Consider the following 21134-nt stretch of genomic DNA (forward strand, 5'->3'; position numbering starts at 1 on the left):
TTCACCATGAGTAAAAAATAAGTTATCAATGAAGCAGAACCTCCGTTAAAGGGGTGGTCTCGCTTCAAGATATGGCATTTATCATGTAGCGGAAGTTAATACAAGGCACTTACTAATGTATTGTGATTGCCCATATTGCATTCTTTGCTGGCTGGATTCATTTTTCTATCTCATTATACACTTCCCATTTCCATGGTTACGACCAGTGGCGTAGCTAGAAATGACTGGGTCCCACAGAAATGTTTTGAATGGGGCCCCCCTCCCCCAGTAATTTTTTCGCAACCCCTATCTTTTTATGCTGCCCCCATTCCTGTGGCTAGTAAAGATCGCTCTCTCAGACCAGGGTCGGCAGCTGTTCCATCCATTTTATACATTCTCTATACTGCCACTGTATATAATTTAATTGTGTAATACTGTTGAGGGGGCCCTGACAAAATCTTTTAGTCCTCCTCCTCCTGGATGGGCCCCTTCTGGGTCAGGGCCCCAAAGCAGCCGCTTCCCCTGCTTCCCCTATAGTTACACCCCTGGTTACGACCACCCTGCAATCCAGTCCCGGTGGTCGTGCTTGCACACTATAGGAAAAAGCGCCGACCTATGTTCGTTCCTGCTGTCCTGACTACAGCAAGGCCGGCGCTTTTTCCTATAGTGTGAAAGTACGACCACCGGGACTGGATTGCAGGGTGGTCGTAACCATGGAAAGGAGTAGAGTATAGTAAGAGTTTTTTTTTTTTTTTTTTAAAGATTATAAGGGTTATTTATCAAACTGGTGTAAAGTAGAAATGGCTTAGTTGCCCGTAGCAACCAATCAGATTCCTCCTTTCATTTTCAAAAGGAGCTGTGAAAAACAAAAGGTGGAATCTGATTGGTTGCTAGGGGCTACTAAGCCAGTTCTAATTATTTGGTATAAAATACAGTTTCTTGTGTGTATAATGCATAAAACCAGAAAGCAGACTGTAATCACCTGATGAATAAGTTAACAGGTTGTTTAATGTGAAACCATTTTTTATGTTTTTTTTTTCTATTTTCAATTATAAAATTTTTTTTTTGCATTATACCATTTTATATCTATGGTATATTTTATTATATTATTAATTACAGATATATCACTTGAAACGCAGAGTGAAAAAAAATTAAATAAAAACTGCGTCTTTAAGCCCTCCGCAGCCAGGTTAAAACAATATTCCTAAGAATAATAATACATCTAATATTATGACAGTCGCCTTTCGCTCGTCCTCCTCTATTATGTTACATGTTCTTGGATTTCGCCGTATGTGACCATCGCGCGACCCCCGGGGTCACCTCCGTCTCCAGCAGAGTCGGGGTTATCTCGGCACCGGGAGACCCCAGAAACAATCTCAGGGATGATGACGACAAAAACCTCCAGCCTCGTCCTCTGCCGTCTGGCATTGAGCTGACAGGAATAGAAAGGCAGATAAGGCCAGGCTGGCAGTGATGTATTAGACTGGACAGGGAGAAATTCCTGAAGATCCTGGGAGCCTCCAATATAGAACTAAACACCCAGCTTTTCTAGGGTTCTGAGACTCGGAGAATGTATACGTACATGTATGCTTTCTTTGGCCCTTCAGAAATCTGGGACAGTTGCGTTGCGGACACAGGGTCATGTAAAACGCGGTTGAGTCCATCCTATGATGTTTGTCACCCAGCTTTTCTGGAGTCCTGAATGGTCCCGATGCATTGTTATCTGGCTTGTGTTGCTTTAGACTAAGGACAGTCATGTATACCCTGTGAATAGGCTCCTATAGGATCTCCCATCTAGCTTTTCCAGAATCCTGAATGTGAAATGTGCCAGGCTCCAGCCCTTATCTCTGCATCTATGACTGTTTGCCCTTCAGGGGTCTGGGAAAGCCCTTTATGTAGAATTCAGACTAAAGACAATCAAATAAAAATTGTGACTTATGGGGTTTGTCACCCAGCTTTTCCAGAGCCCTGAATGTAAAATGTGCCCATGTCTCTGTAGCTATGCTTATCTGCCTATCAAGGGTCTAAGAAGGCTGGATAGTGATGTTTCAGACTAACGAAAGTCATGTAGACACTGGGCCTCATTATCAAAACTGTCTAATAGGAAAACCCATAGCAACCAATCAGAGCTCAGCTTTCATTTTTTCAGAACACTTTAACAAATGAAAGCCGTGCTCTGATTGGTTGCTATGGGCAACTAAGACAGTTTTCCTGTTAGACAGTTTTAATAAATGAGGCCCGCTGTGTTTGTTCCCATTATGTTTATCACCCAGCTTTTCCAGAGTCCGGAAAGTTAAATGTGCCTTTTTAATCTGTTGTTGCCTTTGTATTTATCGTTATTTGCCATTCAGGGGTCTGGTTAAGCTGGATAGCGCAATTCAAACTAATGACTGCCATGTAACCATTGTGGATTTGCCCCCCATAGGATTTGTCATGCAGCTTTTCCAGAGTTCTGAATGTGATATATGTCTTAATATACTGTCCATATCTTAACTTTTTTTTTTTGCCATTCAGGGGTCTGGAAAAGCTGAATACCTTAATTCAGACTAATAACAGTCATGTATCCATTGGTGATTTGCTCCTATAGAGTTTGCCACCCAGCTTTTCCAGAGTCCTGGATGTGATATGCACCTTACCCATATTTCTGTATCTATGCTTATTTGCCTTTTAACTGGGTTTCAGACTTAACTAAAGTTATGTAAATACAATTGTCTGACCCAGCTTTTCCAGAGTCCTGAATAGTGAGTATACCTGTATAATTATACTTGTCATGCCAGAATCTGGGAAAGCTGGGTAGCTAGATATCAGACTAACTGCAGGCATAAGCGCTATTAAGTTACTTCCAGAGTAGTTAGTATACCTCTATATCCTACTTATTCAGGAGTCTGGGGAAGCTGGGTAACGAGGTTTCAGACTAACCTCAGGTATAAAAGCTTTTCAGTTGCTTGCATAGCATTTGTCACCCAGCTCTTCCAGAGTCCTGATTGTGATGTGCTCTGTTACCATGCCCATGTCTCTGTATGTTACATATTTGTCCTTCAGGAGTCTGGGAAAGCTGGATAACTAGGTTTCAGACTAACCTCAGGTACAAACGCTGTTCAGTCGCTTGCATAGCATTTGTCACCCAGCTCTTCCAGAGTCCTGATTGTGATGTGCCCTGTTACCTAGCCCATGTCTCTGTATTCATCATTATTTACCATGCAGGGGGCAAAGAAAGCTGGATAGCTATATTACGGTTATGCCAATCATTTAAACACGGTGTTCGCTCCCATAATGTTTATCACCCAGCTTTTCTAGAGTCCTGATTGTGATGTGCCCTGTTTCCCTGCCCATGTCTATTTGCCCTTCAGGAGTCTATTAAACCTGGATAACTAGGTTTCAGGCTAACCCCCAGGCATAAACACTGTTGAGTTGCTTCCATGGTAATTGTCACCCAACTTTTCCAGAGTCCTGAATGTAATATGTGCCTTTTTAATATCTATGTATATCTCCTTTACCCCATACTCTTTATCACCCATCTTTTCCAGAGTCCTGAGTGGTGAGTATGCCTTTATATCTTACTTATTTGCCCTTCATGAGTCTGGGAAAGCTGGGTAACTAGTTTTCAGACCTAGCCCAGGTATAAACGCTGTTCAGTTGCTTCCAAAGCATTTGTCACCCAGCTTTTCCAGAGTCCTGATTGTGATGTGCCCTGTTACCCTGCCTGTGTCTCTGTATCTATCCATATTTACCATGCAGGGGGCCAAGAAAGCTGGCTAGCCAAATTACAGTTATGCCAGTCATGTAAACACTGTGTTCGCTCCCATAATGTTTATCACCCAGCTTTTCCTGAATGTGATTTGCCCTGTTACCCTGCTCATGTCTCTGTATCTATGCATTTTTGCCCGTTAGGAGTCTGGGAAAGCTGGGTAACTAGGTTTCAGACTAAGCTCAGGTATAAACGCTGTTCAGTCGCTTGCATAGCATTTGTCACCCAGCTTTTCCAGAGTCCTGATTGTGATGTGCCCTGTTTCCCTGCCCATGTCTCTGTATCAATGCCTATTTGCCCTTCAGGAGTCTGGGAAAGCTGGGTAACTAGGTTTCAGACAAAGCCCAGGCATAAACACTGTTGAATTTCTTCCATGGTATTTATCACCCAGCTTTTCCAGAGTCCTGATTGTGATGTGCGCTGCTACCATGCCCATGTCTCTGTATGTTACATATTTGTCCTTCAGGAGTCTGGGAAAGCTGGATAGCTAGGTTTCAGACTAACCCCAGGTATAAACGCTGTTCAGTTGCTTCCATAACATTTGTCACCCAGCTTTTCCAGAGCCCTGATTGTGATGTGCCCTGTTATCCTGCCAATGTCTCTGTATTGATGCTTATTTGCCCTTCAGGAGTCTGGGAAAGCTGGATAAGTTCCTCCCCGCAGTCATGTCACCCCTGCGGGCCTGTGATAGACAGGGGGGCTCGCTCATGAAGTTCCATAGCCTCTTATCACTTCCTCCCGTGACCCTCTTTTCCTGGAAGCCGCCGGCCCGGCACTTTCTCCTATCTGAGCGGCACAATCCAGGATTTCCAGCCGCACTTCCTCATTGTTCCTCTAAGCTTCTTCTCCTCCTTATCGTCCAACACTTTCCTGTTTTCTTGTCCCTCTAACCCCCCTGCGCTGAGACTGGAGCTTGTCCTGCGGGTCCAGCGCAGACCCCCAGATCGCCACAGACAGAGAGTCTCTGGTCAGACGTGGTGGGAAAGGCTGGTGTCTCCATGTCGGAAGAGGACAAGGACGGAGGACATGGAGGACCAGCAAAACAAGCACCATAACGCAATCTGCTCGGAGGGGACGCGGTCAGGGGATTGGGGGTCACGGTGTCAACGTGCTGATGGGTTTGGAGCAGATTGATGACATGAGTTCATATACAGCCTGATAGGAGCACGCTTTGACATTGTGACATTATAGGTGCCCAGGAAACTCATTGATTGCCTAAAGATAGTTTCAGGATTCAAAATAGGCGCTTCCCTCATATTTTTCACTTCCACCCTGAAAAGAAAAAAGCAGGGGTGATGCTAGCCATTAAAGATATGGTCTCTTTTAAACTTATATCTATTACTACAGACAGCCAAAGCCGCTTCATTGTCATTGTCTGTCTAATCAATAGCTTTACACTATAGCATCCATATATGCCCCCAATAAATCACAGCTTCACTTCCTTCACCGCTTCTTCAACAAATTAAGACACCAATAAGACAGGGGTTTTTAATACTCTGCGGCGACTATAATAAAGGTATTGACCCTACGATTGACAAGACAGTAAGGACAGAGACTTCTCATTAAGAGCGTTATTGCACAAAGAAGACATTTTTGACCCATGGCGCATATTCCATGCATATGAAGAAGACTTTACTTTTTTCTCAAGCCCCCATAACTCATACTCCCGCACAGATATGGTATTACTACTACAAAACATAATTTCATCAGATATCAGTACCATAACTTGGTCCGACCATGCCCCTACCTCTATACTCATTAACCTACAATACTCTCCCTCGCGAGCCCCGTGGAGATTGAATAACCGTGAATACTTACCGCTATTCCGCACCGCTCTGCAGGAATATTTTACTCTTAATAACTCATCTGAGGTCTCGTTGTCCACAATCTGGTGCGCTCACATGAGGGGTTTCTTTCTAAAATGCTCCGCTTTGGAAAAGAGAAATCAAAAGATCAAACTACTCATAGGCCAGATTAGACAAGTAGAGTGTGACAACCAAAAATCTCCCAAAATTACCTTCGCAACCCAATTTAAAAATTCAAGATATGAGCTACATACGTTAATGCAATCCAGATTTGAGTTCTACACCTCCGCAAATCCAAATCCATGTATCACTATTGCGGAAACAGAGCTAATAAATATTTAGCAAAGAAGATTAAGTCTAAATCAGCCAAATCTAGGATTCCCTTTTTATATGGCAGAGCAGGTAAAAAAATTATTAATCCACAAGAAATAGCTGATGAATTCGCCTCATACTACTCTAAATCGTATAATCACGTCCCAGTCGCTGATACTCCTCAACCTACTGAAGAGATAATTAACACCTTCCTGAATAAAATCTCTCTTCCCCAATTACGGTCGATATATTAAACGCAGATATCCATATTGATGAAATCACTCAAGTAATAACCTCTCTCAAACTAGACAAATCACCAGGGCCAGATGGGTTAACCAATGAGTACTACAAGACTGTCACGGTGGGGAGTGGGGAAAACCCCCCACTGTACAATGTCAGATATAACGGGGAACCAGCTAGGCCAGGATGCCTAGATCAGGGAGTAGGTCACCTCCTAAAGCGTCCCTAATCCTCACCCTAACTCCTCACCGTATGAGCGGACCTGGATGGTAGGACGGCTCATACCAGGATCCCTTTGGCCCCGAGTTGCCCTGATAATCCCTCACATATGAGCAGGGGAGAGACGACCTGTTTTTCCCAGACACGGATGAACAGGAGTCTCAAATGGCCTAGCAGCAGGGAAAGGAAAAGACCATATTCAGCAACAGAGTCAGCAGGTAAGAACACCAGAAACACATTTACCTGCCGCAGCCACCACGACTGGAACCAGTGCATAAGTACAGGTGCCCACACACCAAATAGGACACTGTACAGACAACACACACACACACACACAGATATCCAGCACTCCTGATACTGCCTGGACCCCATGCCGCAAGGAGCACGGCAGCCCCAGGCAGCGCTGAATACAGACTTATGGTTCACCCCTCCGGGAAACCCGCCCCCTCACGGAGGTACAACACACACAGGGAAAAAGTCTTGCACACATGTAATGACAAACATCAACAACAGCCCAGACATGTAACAACAAACAAGATGTACAACAAACCCTGAACATAAACCCACACCAAACATACAAGTGAGGTGGGTACATAGAGGATACAAGGGAGACAAAGGAATGACATCGCAGATGACATCGCTGAGAACATCGATGTCCTACAAGGTCGCCCTCAAGGACTGGGCAGACAGAACACCCGAGACTGGAGCAGAGCTCCAGCACAAACGACAGCTGAAGTACAACTAACTCCAGCCAGGAAGCCACAGGAGATAAAACCCAAGTGAGCACACCCAGTCAGGGAGTTAACCATTACAGCACCAGACAGAGGAAGGCTACAACTTAAAAGGGGAAGTGCACACACCAGCCAACACGCAACACGTAGCCACCGGCAACAGCATGCGTGGCAACCCTGTCACGGCGCACACAGCCAAAGCCGAGACACTGCCACCACATGACTTAACAACACGTGGCCACTGGCAACCACAAGCAAGGCACGGCGCACACAGCAAAGGCTGTGACAAAGAAATTTTCCCCGATCCTCTCTCCATACCTGAAGGGATGTTTCCAGCAATTCTTTGGAGGCAATCCCATTCCAAAGGAAATGCTCTCAGCCCTAATAGTCACAAAAGTTCCCAAAGCAGGCAAACCTCCCGACACTCCAGCAAATTTCCGCCCCATATCATTACTCAATTCCAATCTCAAGATCTTTTCTAAATTATTGTCCAATAGATTGGTAGATATTTTGCATACTTTAAAGGGCTTCTGTCACCCCCCAAAAGTCATTTTTCGTTTTTGGGCTACTTAAAATCCTTATACGGCGATTTTTCACTATATAGGGCTCTTACCCTTTTTTGTTTAGTAGTTTCTTTAAAAACTGCACTCTTATAATATGTAAATTATCTCTCTACCAGCAAGTAGGGCGGCTACTTGCTGGTAGCAGCTGCATCCTGCTTTCAAAAAAACGCCCCCTCCTCCTGTTGATTGACAGGGCCAGCGAGCGCTCTTGTCCCCTGGTTGGCCCTGTCTGCCTTCTAAATCTCGCGCCTGCGCCGTACCGGTCTTCAGTCGGCGCAGGCGCACTGAGAGGAGGACGCTCGCTCGGCCGCTCCTTCCTCAATGCGCCTGCGCCGATGACATCACATCTACACCCGGCGCAGGCGCACTGAGGAAGGAGCGGCCGAGCGTCCTCCTCTCAGTGCGCCTGCGCCGACTGAAGACCGGTACGGCTATGGATCTCCAATATTACCTCCAATTCCTACCGCATCCTTTTGCTACAGAAATTTGCTAATGGAGGAAGGGGAAAAATTAAAGACATGTCTCAAACAATCCACAGTCTAATAATGAACAATGCTGGTACGAAAGGATGTCCGCCTCGGCTTTCAACGCGTCATGTCCATGTCTAGAAGTTTGGATCACGTCAATTTTTCATAAACCCCTTTGATTGATTGCTTTCTCTCTTAGGGCTCATACACACAACCGTATTCCCTCCGAGACATACGGTCCGTGAGCAGGCCCATATGTCCCGGAGCGGCATACATCGTGCGCACGGGAGCTAACAGCATCATAGGTTACTATATGATGCTGTGCGCATCGGGCCGCCTGTGGGACTATTGTCCTGCACTCAAATAGTCCCGCAGGTGGCCCAATGAGCACAGTATCATAGTAACCTATGATGCTGTGCGCGCCCGTGCGCACAATGTATACGCTCCGGGACATATGGCCCGCTCACGGACCGTATGTCTCGGAGGGCATACGGTCGTGTGCATGAGCCCTTAATCAGATGCGCAGTATTGTCTGAGAAATGCCATATTAGTTAGCAAAGACTACAATTTCTGTAAGAACTGACCTCTCGAGTCCCTCAGGGTATTAGACAGTTTTCTATGTCTTTTCATTTCCGTTGCATTTTGATGTAATCTGTATAATTGAAAAGAATACCTGTAAATCACATGTTGCCTTGTGTATACTTGATGGTATTTCAATAAAAGGAGCACGCTTTGGCGGTATGATATGGATGGACCTTGTCTACCCAATCGTTACTCAGCTCCTCGAGCCCATTGGGCACTGCCATCTGCTCAGTTTGACTTGTCCTACACAGTCATTACATTTTAGCTGTTTTCAATTATTATTAGGTTTGTTTTTACAAAGAAGAATGGAAACCATCAATAAGTTGCTGTTGTCAGATCTGGTATTTCTGTTATGTGCTTCTTTTTAGTACGGCGTCTGCTGTGAATGTTCATAAAGTCATGTTATCCTGGGTATTCACATCAGTCATAAATCATAAAAGGCAACATGTGACTGGCAATTAGTATGCTTGCTGATGGTTTCCAGGCAACTACCCATTTACCCAAAACATAGGCGCCTGTACAAGGTTTAATGAGCATCAAATATTCAAGAGTAATGAGACAGGTGGTTTTGTGTAGACGCCTAAGATAGATTTAAAAGCAGCAGCTAGCCTGCTTGTTGGTGGTTTCCAGTGAGCTATGAAGCAATAAATGTAACACAGATGATTCTAAACGTCCTGGATTATGCACTGAATGACGATGGAGCTTCAGTTTAACCAGACAAGCTGGGTGGAGTAGTACCTGGGACCTATATGGACAGATGGGTAGATATGTCCACTTCTGGTGGACACTTGGGGGATCAAGTAACATTTTTCCAGCAAGATAACGTCATCAGAGGGTCCCATACCACGTAGCAGATGGGTCACATCCACCAGAGGAAAGACATTCTAGACCATGGAGGGTGGTCTCTCCATGACGCTCATATGCCTCAATACAGATTATCTGTTTCTAGGAAAGTAGAGTAACATCCTATATGGCTACCATTGCAGCTCTCAGTGGGGGTCTGCACCCAACTTTCCTAGACCCCTAAATGGCATATATTCAGGGTGACATGGCTGTAGTGATGGATATAGTAGTGGTTACCCAGCTTTCCCAGAAAAAAGATCAAACTAGAAAACTGCTAGGTAGAAGTTAATAGACAGAAAAAAGGAATGTGAAATGGCTCAAGGACTCTACAAATTTAGGTTAGAGTCACAATATCTGAACTGACTTAAAGAATAAAGAATTTTTGGGTCAGGTTTATAGTGTGACTGCCGCCGGACACAGAAGTATTAGAATATTGCTGTACTGAAGATGTCCACTGGGTGGCAGCATAACCCTGCTCACACCATACATGACACTGACATGTCCTCTCCAGTCACTGACTGTACATCCTCAGGGCGGATCAGTCAGGATCCTGTAATCTTCTCACTTTTTCCAGTCTGGGTATTCTAGCCGTGAACGCAGTAGTATTTCTCACACATTTACTCTATTTCTTACAGTTCCCCCATAACAAAGAGAACAGCAGCGATCCCAGAAGAGTAACAGGGGCCCAATAATAGCCCAGTGCCCACTCACTGATAACTGTGAGCGAGTCCATAGTGCCTCCATAACTGTGACAGCCACACTGCCCCAAAGCAGTATCCACAGGGCATCCATGACAGTGACAGCTGGATTGTCCCCATAATAGTGACCACCATGCCTCATGATAGTGACAGCCACAGAGTATCCATGACAGTGACAGCTGGATTGTCCCCATAATACTGACCACCATGCCCCCATCATAAAGACAGCCACAGAGTATCCATGACAGTGACAGCTGGATTGTCCCCATAATACTGACCACCATGCCCCATGATAGTGACAGTCACAGAGCATCCATGACAGTGACAGCTGCATTGTCCCCATAATAGTGACCACCATGCCCCATGATAGTGACAGCCACAGAGTATCCATGACAGTGACAGCTGGATTGTCCCCATAATAGTGACCACCATGCCTCATGATAGTGACAGCCACAGAGCATCCATGACAGTGACAGCTGGATTGTCCCCATAATAGTGACCACCATGCACCATGATAGTGACAGTCACAGAGCATCCATGACAGTGACAGCTGGATTGTCCCCATAATAGTGACCACCATGCCCCATGATAGTGACAGTCACAGAGCATCCATGACAGTGACATCTGCATTGTCCCCATAATAGTGACCACCATGCCCCATGATAGTGACAGTCACAGAGCATCCATGACAGTGACCGCTGAAGTGTCCCCATAATCCTGACCACCGTGCCCCCATCATAGTGACAGCCACAGAGCATCCATGACAGTAACAGCTGATTGTCCCCATAATCCTGACCACCGTGCCCCCATCATAATGACAGCCACAGAGCATCCATGACAGTGACAGCTGGATTGTCCCCATAATAGTGACAGCCACAGTGCATCATAATGTGACAGTCACAATGCCACCATAAGACTAACCGTGAAGCTCATTAACAGTAACAGACACAGGGCATCCATGACAGTTACAGCTGAAGTGTCTCCATAGTGCCAGGCAAAGTGCCCTCATTACAATGCCAGCCAATGCCCCAGTATTAGTGGCAACCACATTGTCCGTAAAGGTTACATCCACTGCGCCCCTATATCAGTAATAGCCACAGCGCCCCCATAATGCAGACCTCAGTGCCCCTATAACAGTGACAGTCATAATGCCCCTAATTGTTACACCCACAGTGCCTCCCATTCAGGGCAACATGGCTGACAAACTGTAGTGACGGATCTAGTAGTGGATACCCAGCTTTCCCAGAAACAGATCGAACTAGAAAATTGCTAAGTAGATGTTAATACATAGATATCTGGTCTGACTTAAAGAATAAAGAATTTCTAGGGCCAGGTTTATAGGGTGGCCACTTCCAGCTTTAAGGATAGAAGTCTTGGAATATTGCTGTACTGATAATATCCACTAGGTGGCAGCATAACCCTGCTCACCCCACACACACTAGGAGGTGCACATCACCGCTTCATGTCCGTTCTGATCAGTCAGAAGAACAGGAAAAAATAATAATAATGGACCCTTTGAGAGTCGGTTATGCTCATTTTGCATCTGTTTTAGCCATTTCCATCTGAGATCCGTTATTTTGAACAACATGGCAGACAAACTGTAGTGAGGAATCTAGTAGTGGATACCCAGCTTTCCCAGAAACAGATCGAACTAAAAAATTGCTAAGTAGAATTAATACATAGAAAAGGAGATATAAAATTACTCAAGGATACGGCGGATTTAGTTTAGGGCCCCAATAACTGGACTGACTTAAAGAATTTCTTGGGCCAGGTTTATAGGGTGAGCACTTCCAGCTGTAAAGAACTCTAGGAATATTGCTGTACTGATAGTGTCCACTAGGTGGCAGCATCGCCCTGCTCACACCACACATACAAAGTCCTCATCACCGTTTCGTTTTCCGCTCTGATCCGTCAGAAGAACAGAAAACAAAAAAAACGGATCCAGTAATATAACCATCTGTATTACTCAGTTAGGGCGCCTTCACACATGGCAGATTTTGTCGCAGAAAATTTCTGCGACTTAAAATCAGTTCCATACATCTGAATGAAGCTTGCAGAAATCCATGCGCCTCCTGCCAAAACAACCCTATTCAACAGTCACAGAAAATTCTGCAAGAAAATCCACGTGTGAAGGCGCCCTTATGGTCATTTAGCATCCGTTTTAGCCATTTCCATCTGAGATCCATTATGTTAGAAGGGGAAAAAGTCTCTCACAAAGTACTTGTAAGTGCAGACCCCAGTGCCCCTATATCAGTATTAACCACAGCTCCCCCATAATGCAGACCCCAGTGCCCCTATATCAGTAATAACCACAGCGCCCCATAATGCAGACCCCAGTGCCCCTATATCAGTAATAACAACAGTGCCGCCATAATGCAGACCCTAGTGCCCCTATATCAGTAATAACAACAGCACCCCCATAATGCAGACCCCAGTGCCCCTATATCAGTAATAACCCCAGTGCCCCCATAATGCAGACCCCAGTGCCCCTATATCAGTAATAACCACAGTGCCCCCATAATGCAGACCCCAGTGCCCCTATATCAGTAATAACCACAGTGCCGCCATAATGCAGACCACAGTGCCCCTATATCAGTAATAACCCCAGTGCCCCCATAATGCAGACCCCAGTGCCCCTATATCAGTAATAACCCCAGTGCCCCCATAATGCAGACCCCAGTGCCCCTATATCAGTAATAACAACAGCGCCCCCACAATGCAGACCCCAGTGCCCCTATATCAGTAATAACCCCAGTGCCGCCATAATGCAGACCACAGTGCCCCTATATCAGTAATAACAACAGTGCCACCATAATGCAGACCCTAGTGCCCCTATATCAGTAATAACAACAGCACCCCCATAATGCAGACCCCAGTGCCCCTATATCAGTAATAACCCCAGTGCCCCCATAATGCAGACCCCAGTGCCCCTATATCAGTAATAACCACAGTGCCCCCATAATGCAGACCCCAGTGCCCCTATATCAGTAATAACCCCAGTGCCCCCATAATGCAGACCCCAGTGCCCCTATATCAGTAATAACCACAGTGCCCCCATAATGCAGACTCCTGTGCCCCTATATCAGTAATAACCCCAGTGCCGCCATAATGCAGACCACAGTGCCCCTATATCAGTAATAACAACAGCACCCCCATAATGCAGACCCCAGTGCCCCTATATCAGTAATAACCCCAGTGCCCCCATAATGCAGACCCCAGTGCCCCTATATCAGTAATAACCACAGTGCCGCCATAATGCAGACCCCATAATGCAGACCCCAGTGCCCCTATATCAGTAATAACCCCAGTGCCCCCATAATGCAGACCCCAGTGCCCCTATAACAGTAATAACCACAGCGCCCCCATAATGCAGACCCCAGTGCCCCTATATCAGTAATAACCCCAGCGCCCCCATAATGCAGACCCCAGTGCCCCTATATCAGTAATAACCACAGCGCCCCCATAATGCAGACCCCAGTGCCTCTATATCAGTAATAACCCCAGTGCCCCATAATGCAGACCCCAGTGCCCCTATATCAGTAATAACCACAGCGCCCCCATAATGCAGACCCCAGTGCCTCTATATCAGTAATAACCCCAGTGCCCCATAATGCAGACCCCAGTGCCCCTATATCAGTAATAACCACAGTGCCCCCATAATGCAGACCCCATAATGCAGACCCCAGTGCCCCTATATCAGTAATAACCCCAGTGCCCCCATAATGCGGACCCTAGTGCCCATATATCAGTAATAACCCCAGTGCCCCCATAATGCAGACCCCAGTGCCCCTATATCAGTAATAACCCCAGCGCCCCCATAATGCAGACCCCAGTGCCCCTATATCAGTAATAACCCCAGCGCCCCCATAATGCAGACCCCAGTGCCTCTATATCAGTAATAACCCCAGCGCCCCCATAATGCAGACCCCAGTGCCCCTATATCAGTAATAACCCCAGTGCCCCCATAATGCAGACCCCAGTGCCCCTATATCAGTAATAACCCCAGCGCCCCCATAATGCAGACCCCAGTGCCCCTATATCAGTAATAACCACAGCGCCCCCATAATGCAGACCCCAGTGCCCCTATATCAGTAATAACCACAGCGCCCCCATAATGCAGCCCACAGTGCCCCCATAATGCAGACCCCCAGTGCCCCTATATAAGTAATAACCCGAGCGCCCCATAATGCAGACCCCAGTGCCCCTATATCAGTAATAACCCCAGTGCCCCCATAATGCAGACCCCAGTGCCCCCATGATGCAGACCCCCAGTGCCCCTATATCAGTAATAACCACAGCGCCCCATAATGCAGACCCCAGTGCCCCTATATCAGTAATAACCACAGCGCCCCCATAATGCCGACCCCAGTGCCCCTATTTCAGTAATAACCACAGCGCCCCCATAATGCAGCCCACAGTGCCCCCATAATGCAGACCCCAGTACCCCCATGATGCAGACCCCCAGTGCCCCTATATCAGTAATAACCACAGTGCCGCCATAATGCAGACCCCATAATGCAGACCCCAGTGCCCCTATATCAGTAATAACCACAGCGCCCCCATAATGCAGACCCCAGTGCCTCTATATCAGTAATAACCCCAGTGCCCCCATAATGCAGACCCCAGTGCCCCTATAACAGTAATAACCACAGCGCCCCCATAATGCAGACCCCAGTGCCTCTATATCAGTAATAACCCCAGTGCCCCATAATGCAGACCCCAGTGCCCCTATATCAGTAATAACCACAGCGCCCCCAAAATGCAGACCCCAGTGCCCCTATATCAGTAATAACCCCAGCGCCCCCATAATGCAGACCCCAGTGCCCCTATAACAGTAATAACCACAGCGCCCCCATAATGCAGACCCCAGTGCCTCTATATCAGTAATAACCCCAGTGCCCCATAATGCAGACCCCAGTGCCCCTATATCAGTAATAACCCCAGCGCCCCCATAATGCAGACCCCAGTGCCCCTATATCAGTAATAACCACAGCGCCCCCATAATGCAGACCCCAGTGCCTCTATATCAGTAATAACCCCAGTGCCCCATAATGCAGACCCCAGTGCCCCTATATCAGTAATAACCACAGTGCCCCCATAATGCAGACTCCATAATGCAGACCCCAGTGCCCCTATATCAGTAATAACCCCAGTGCCCCCATAATGCAGACCCCAGTGCCCCTATATCAGTAATAACCCCAGTGCCCCCATAATGCAGACCCCAGTGCCCCTATATCAGTAATAACCCCAGCGCCCCCATAATGCAGACCCCAGTGCCCCTATATCAGTAATAACCCCAGTGCCCCCATAATGCAGACCCCAGTGCCCCTATATCAGTAATAACCACAGCGCCCCCATAATGCAGACCCCAGTGCCTCTATATCAGTAATAACCACAGCGCCCCCATAATGCAGCCCACAGTGCCCCCATAATGCAGACCCCAGTGCCCCTATATCAGTAATAACCCCAGTGCCCCCATAATGCAGACCCCAGTGCCCCCATGATGCAGACCCCCAGTGCCCCTATATCAGTAATAACCACAGCGCCCCATAATGCAGACCCCAGTGCCCCTATATCAGTAATAACCACAGTGCCCCCATAATGCCGACCCCAGTGCCCCTATTTCAGTAATAACCACAGCGCCCCCATAATGCAGCCCACAGTGCCCCCATAATGCAGACCCCAGTACCCCCATGATGCAGACCCCCAGTGCCCCTATATAAGTAATAACCCCAGCGCCCCATAATGCAGACCCCAGTGCCCCTATATCAGTAATAACCCCAGTGCCCCCATAATGCAGACCCCAGTACCCCCATGATGCAGACCCCAGTGCCCCTATATCAGTAATAACCACAGCGCCTCTATATCAGTAATAACCCCAGCGCCCCATAATGCAGACCCCAGTGCCCCCATAATGCAGACCCCAGTGCCCCCATAATGCAGACCCCAGTGCCTCTATATCAGTAATAACCCCAGTGCCCCCATAATGCAGACCCCAGTGCCCCATATCAGTAATAACCACAGCGCCCCCATAATGCAGACCCCAGTGCCCCTATATCAGTAATAACCCCAGTGCCCCCATAATGCAGACCCCAGTGCCCCTATATCAGTAATAACCACAGCGCCCCCATAATGCAGACCCCAGTGCCCCTATATCAGTAATAACCCCAGCGCCCCCATAATGCAGACCCCAGTGCCCCTATATCAGTAATAACCCCAGTGCCCCCATAATGCAGACCCCAGTGCCCCTATATCAGTAATAACCACAGTGCCCCCATAATGCAGACCCCAGTGCCCCATATCAGTAATAACCACAGCGCCCCCATAATGCAGTCCCAGTGCCCCATATCAGTAATAACCCCAGTGCCGCCATAATGCAGTCCCAGTGCCCCTATATCAGTAATAACCCCAGTGCCGCCATAATGCAGACCCCAGTGCCCCTATATCAGTAATAACCACAGCGCCCCCATAATGCAGACCCCAGTGCCCCTATATCAGTAATAACCACAGTGCCCCCATAATGCAGACCCCAGTGCCCCTATAACAGTGACAATCATGATACCCCTAATCATTACACCCACAGTGCCCCCATACCATACCAGTGGCTGCCCCAGTGTAACAGTTTTCCATAGCGTGACTGAAAGGCTGAACTTTGCTTCCTAAAATGTCAGCGGTCGCCGAGCGCGGTGATTTATGTGCGGGGGAACTGAGCCTTTCACTTCCCTCTCACGACGATATAACTGCCCCGGAGTGACAGCACCGTATAGAGCCATATGACGCTGTCTGTGACAGGAAGGGGTTAAGCACGCACTGTAAAATGATGGTGTTAGTCAATGGAAGGTCAGTGCGGTAAGTGCCCGGCTTCAGCCTGTGAAGCTCAGTAATATGGCGGGAACACAGCACATTATGGCGATAAATCATGTACAGCGCTGACGTCACATCAGACGTACGCACAGAAGAAGACATCACCGCCAGCTGCCCGGGAGCCCCCCGCCCCGCAGAGACCCCAGTCCAGGATATGGGAACTTCTGCAACTAACGTTATTGTACTGACCCAGCGCCTGAAGCTCCCGGGCCGCGCTGCATAGAGCTGGACCCACTGTCAGATACACTCAGCAATATCTTCCCATATGGCGTACAGTGGACAAACAAGGCGACTCTCACACTAGCGTTAATATTTTCCGGTATTGGAATCCCTCATAGGGTCTCAATACCGGAAAAAAATTCTTCCGTTTTTTTCCCCATTCGTTGTCAATGGGGACAAAACGTAACTGAACAGAACGGAGTGCGCCAGAATTACATTCCGTTCTCATACCGTCCTGGGATGCGGAACAAGACGGATCCGTCATGACACACAATGCAAGTCAATGGGGACGGATCTGTTTTCTCTGACACAATAGAAAACGGATCCGTCTCCCATTGACTTTCAATGGAGTTCATGACGGATCCGTCTTGGCAATGTTACAGATAATACAACCGGATCCGTTCATAACGGACGCAGACGGCTGTATTATTGGTAACGGAAGCGGTTTTGCTGAACCGTGCCGGATCCAGAAAAAACACTTGTGTGAAAGTAACCTAAGCGTTCCATACAGCGTCTAATTACCACCAGATAGTGCGCTGTCTAAATAACACTGCACAAATAATACACTAAGTACCAATGCCCCATACTGCCTGATTAAATACCACCATACAGTGCTCAAATAATACCACAGTGCAGTGACCAAATAATACCACCATACAGTGCTCAGATAATACTACCATACAGTGCTCAAATAGTACCACCATATAGTGCTCAAATAATACCACCATCCAGTGCTCACATAATACCACCATACAGTGCTCAAATAACACCACCGTGCAGGGCTCAAATAATACTACCATCCAGGGCTCAAATAATACCACCATATAGTGCTCAAATAATACCACCATACAGTGCTCAAATAATACCACCATACAGTGCTCAAATAATACCACCATATAGTGCTCAAATAATACCACAGTGCAGTGACCAAATAATACCACCATACAGTGCTCAAATAATACCACCATACAGTGCTCAAATAATACCACCATATAGTGCTCAAATAATACCACAGTGCAGTGACAAAATAATACCACCATACAGTGCTCAAATAATACCACCATACAGTGCTCACATAATACCACTATCCAGTGCTCACATAATACCACCATACAGTGCTCACATAATACCACCATACAGTGCTCAAATAATACCACAGTTCAGTTACCAAATAATACCACAGTTCAGTTACCAAATAATACCACCATACAGTGCTCAAATAATACCACCATACAGTGCTCAAATAATACCACCATACAGTGCTCAAATAATACCACAGTGCAGTGACCAAATAATACCACCATACAGTGCTCAAATAATACCACCATACAGTGCTCAAATAATACCACCATATAGTGCTCAAATAGTACCACCATATAGTGCTCAAATAATACCACCATCCAGGGCTCACATAATACCACCATACAGTGCTCAAATAACACCACCGTGCAGGGCTCAAATAATACCACCATCCAGGGCTCAAATAATACCACCATATAGTGCTCAAATAATACCACCATACAGTGCTCAAATAATACCACCATACAGTGCTCAAATAATACCACCATACAGTGCTCAAATAATACTACCATACAGTGCTCAAATAATACCACCATATAGTGCTCAAATAATACCACCATCCAGTGCTCAAATAACACCACCGTGCAGGGCTCAAATAATACCACCATCCAGGGCTCAAATAATACCACCATATAGTGCTCAAATAATACCACCATACAGTGCTCAAATAATACCACCATACAGTGCTCAAATAATACCACCATATAGTGCTCAAATATTACCACAGTGCAGTGACCAAATAACACCACCGTGCAGGGCTCAAATAATACCACCATCCAGGGCTCAAATAATACCACCATATAGTGCTCAAATAATACCACCATACAGTGCTCAAATAATACCACCATACAGTGCTCAAATAATACCACCATATAGTGCTCAAATAATACCACCATCCAGGGCTCAAATAATACCACCATATAGTGCTCAAATAATACCACCATACAGTGACCAAATAATACCACCATATAGTTATCAAATAATACCACCATGCAGTGCCCAAATAATACCACAGTGCAGTGCTCAAACAATACCACCATACAGTGCTCAAATAATACCACAGTGCAGTGCTCAAATAATACCACAGTGCAGTGCTCAAATAATACCACAGTGCAGTGCTCAAACAATACCACCATACAGTGCTCAAATAATACCACCATACAGTGACCAAATAATACCACCATATAGTTATCAAATAATACCACCATGCAGTGCCCAAATAATACCACAGTGCAGTGCTCAAACAATACCACCATACAGTGCTCAAATAATACCACAGTGCAGTGCTCAAATAATACCACAGTGCAGTGCTCAAATAATACCACAGTGCAGTGCTCAAACAATACCACCATACAGTGCTCAAATAATACCACAGTGCAGTGCTCAAATAATACCACGGTGCAGTGACCAAATAATACCACCATACAGTGTTGAAGCTATACAACTATACGGTGACCAAATAACACTTCTATACCGGGTCTAATTATCACAGTCACATAGTATAGTGCATCATGTCATTTTCCCTTACAGTGTACGCCATAAAAAAATTAAACAAAAAAGCCAGAATTGCTGCTTTTTGCTTATTCACCAGCAAATAAATTGAATAAAAAATGATTAAGCAGTGTTACGTACCCCACACTGATACCAAAGAAAATTACAAATCGTGCCACAAAAAATTAAGTCCTCAAACAGCTCCGTAGAAAGAAAAATAAAAAGTTATGGGTCTTGGGATGCAGCAATACAAAAAAATTTTATTGCTCAAATGTAAAGTAAAACATAAAAAAAAAAAAAACCTGTGTTTGGTGTCGCTGTAATCGTAAGTTATCATGTTATTTAGGCCTCATGCACACGACCGTTTTTTTTTAAGGTCCGCAAAAACGGGGTCCGTAGGTCCGTGATCCGTGACCGTTTTTTCGTCCGTGGGTCTTCCTTGTTTTTTGGCGGATCCACGAACATGAAAAATGAAAAAAAAATCTAAGTCAAGTTTGCCATTGAAATGATAGGAAAAAACGGACACGGATCACGGACACGGATCACGGACACGGATGACAATCTTGTGTGCATCCGTGATTTTTCACGGACCCATTGACTTGAATGGGTCCGTGAACCGTCAGCCGTGAAAAAAATAGGACAGGTCATATTTTTTTCACGGTCAGGAAACACGGATCACGGATGCGGCTGCCAAACGGTGCAGTTTCCGATTTTTCCACGGACCCATTGAAAGTCAATGGGTCCGCAAAAAAAAACGGAAAACGGCACAACGGCCACGGATGCACACAACGGTCGTGTGCATGAGGCCTTATGCTGACAAATGGACGCCACTAAATTTATAATGTAAAAACTCAGTATTGCTCCCTTACTCCTCCCAGAAAGTGTTAATAAAAGTTAAAAAGTAATTAAACCTTTGCATAAAATTTTTATAAAATATCCCTAAAACTTTTTCTTCTATACTTTATTTATTCATCTTGTATTTTTCTTAGTCTTTTCCCTACCTCCCCCACCATTCCCTGTGCGCTTAAAACCCAGTTCTCTGTACAATGCTGACAGGTCAGCGGTGTGCGGAGTACGGGCTGTGACATTTATGAATGGGGGCGCACCGGCGCTGTGAGTACGGGCAGGAGAACGCATTGCTGCTCCTGCCCGCGCTCCCCGGAGGATTACTGTCCACTCCTCGTTATAAATTAGCGGTGAGGGGAAACAAGGGCCGTTGAAAAAAGCCGGTCTTTGCATATGACCTCCAATATTCATTTCGAGCACAGTTTTTCAGGAACCTTTGGTGTAATT

General features: G+C 46.2%; 1 long non-coding RNA gene across 1 annotated transcript; it reads right to left on the minus strand.

Moving 5' to 3' along the window:
• Nucleotides 1–4142: 4142 nt before the first annotated feature.
• LOC122944560 lies at nt 4143–8717 on the minus strand. Its single transcript, XR_006391029.1, has 3 exons — nt 8649–8717; nt 5546–5656; nt 4143–4999 (listed from the first exon to the last, which is right to left on the minus strand). It is a non-coding gene; the product is annotated as an uncharacterized LOC122944560 (long non-coding RNA).
• Nucleotides 8718–21134: the final 12417 nt, after the last annotated feature.

The sequence above is a fragment of the Bufo gargarizans genome, chromosome 8 (assembly GCF_014858855.1).
Source record: "Bufo gargarizans isolate SCDJY-AF-19 chromosome 8, ASM1485885v1, whole genome shotgun sequence".
Taxonomy (NCBI): domain Eukaryota; kingdom Metazoa; phylum Chordata; class Amphibia; order Anura; family Bufonidae; genus Bufo; species Bufo gargarizans.